The following is a 2267-nucleotide window of genomic DNA, read 5'->3' as shown; positions in this document are numbered from 1 at the left end:
ATAACTATATGCTTTTTAAGGTGAAGAACAACTTTTCCAGAAACGCTCTAGCAGCTTTCCTTTCATCCCATTGGACAGATTTATCTCATATTTACATGCCTAAAAAAATCACTGGCAACCATGATTGTCCTAGCTCATTTAAAACTCATTCCTTGAAGGTGGAGGAGGAGCTGGCTGCCCTGCAACAAGGGGGGTGTGCACAGAGGAATAGCTTTCTGAACAAAATTAGGATTCTGTTAGAAAGAGGTAATATGGCCACTGGGCAGGCAACTAGTAGTGTCTGTTATAATACTCATGCTCAATCTCAACCAAACGATCTCAGTAAATGATACATTACTCTGCCAGTTGTTGTAGCCAGAAACCTGGAAATCATCCTCAAATCTCCATTTCTCTCTTCCTCGACTACATCCAATCAATGATCAGTTCCACTGATTCAATCTTGAACATAATTCTGTAATCAGCCTTCTTTTTGCCACCAATTCCAGGGCACCACCATCATCTTGCACCTGGGCCACTGCAGACTGCTCATTGGCTTCCCTGCCTCTACTCTTGCTAAATCTCAATCCAGGCTCCAAACTGCTGACAGAGCCTCTTTTTAAAGCAATTCTGATCATGTCGTTTTCCCATTAAAAACCCTTCTTAGATTTCCTATTGCTCTTATAAGAAACTTCAAGCCCCATATCATGCCTTCCAAGACCCTCTACCATTGGACCCTGACTACTTCTCTGGTTTCATCTCTTACTAATCATTTTCTGGCTTCTGCCTTGCCCCCTTTACTTATTAATCCTAATGTTCATTCAGGTCACAGGTTAGGGGTCAGTTCCTTGAAGAGGTCTCTGTTTCCATAATGCAATGCCCTGTACTTCTTCTATCACTCTGCTCATCCACATTTATAGTAATTACTTGTGGAAGTCTGTCTCCCCTCTAGACTATAAGTTCTGTAAGGGCCAGGGTCTTGTCTTTCTAAGTGCTATGTTCCTACCACCTAGCAGAAAGCATGGCTACAATACATGTTAAATAAAACTAAGTTACAGATTTGAAAGTTTTTGTGTTGTCAGACCTCCAGGTGGTAGGTGACACCAAAGATATATGTGAGATAATCTAGATGCAGGTATCTCTAGAGAGAGCACATGAGAAAACAGACAGACACCGATGATTAAGATAAAGAGATGATGAGAAGGCTAAGGAGGAGAATGAGAAATGAGTGGCCCAAGAAGTAGGAGGAACCTCAGAAGAGAACGTAGTCACAAGCCAAAGAAGACAGAGCATCAGGAAACTGGAGGTACCCAACAGGGTTACCCACAGCAAAGAGGACAGGATATGGACTCAAATGCCACTGGATTTGTTACAGAGCAAGAAAGATGTTTGAGAACAGTCGGACTTCTCTTTCGTCAAACAAATATACTTAAAGAAGGTTATTTTTCCCTCTTTTCATTAATTCCTCTATCCATTGGTCCAGCAAAGATTCATAAAACATCTACTCTACGTCAGGTACTGTGCTAGGCCCTAGGGAGACATGAGGAATAGAACAAGGTCCTCTCAGGCTTGTGGGGCTCACTACCCTTGCCTGCTAGGGAAAGTTATAAAGCACCAAGGCTGGGTGTTTTATTGGCTTTGCTACTGATTGGCTCTCTGAACGCATCCAATGAAACAAGAGCATGCAAGTCTAGAGGTCAGCCAGACCTTATTATCTTGCTCTGAGCTGGCAGGAAGCAAAAGGGAAAGTGCATGTAGCACATTATTATTGCATCATTTCTGTCTGTACATAAGTCAGGCAGAAATGAGATTCTGGGTTTTTCCAAGAAAATGGGTTCCATCTGCTCAAAGGCAGAAAAATCAGAGAACAGTTCAATCAAGAGAACCCCTTTAAAAAATTCTCGAGACTTGATCCTACTTAGTATTCACTCTGCAGAGATTCCCTTAACTTTCAGGCCTACATTGTACTACTGACTAAACTATTGCTTCACTATTTTTTTTCCTGCCCTCGTGTCCTAAGTATAGTAAAACAGTGTGGTGCAGTGTTCAAAAGTTACTGAATCATAGCGTTCTGAAAATTAATGGGTGTCAATGGGGTTTGGGAATTGGATGGAGACAAAGGCAGGGACACTGATTAGAAAATTTTACTAGGTTTTCATTTAATACTCATTTTATACAGTTCAACAGACATTGTTCTGGAAATAAAAATTTAATCAAAATATCTTTAAGGTGGGCCGGCCCGGTGGCGCACTGCTACAGTGCGCCGCTTGGGAAGCGCAGCGGCGCTCCCG

This window comes from Galeopterus variegatus, unplaced genomic scaffold, assembly GCF_000696425.1.
Source record: "Galeopterus variegatus unplaced genomic scaffold, G_variegatus-3.0.2 Scaffold7409, whole genome shotgun sequence".
Classification (NCBI taxonomy): Eukaryota; Metazoa; Chordata; class Mammalia; order Dermoptera; family Cynocephalidae; genus Galeopterus; species Galeopterus variegatus.
Note: the sequence above shows the minus strand (reverse complement) of the source record.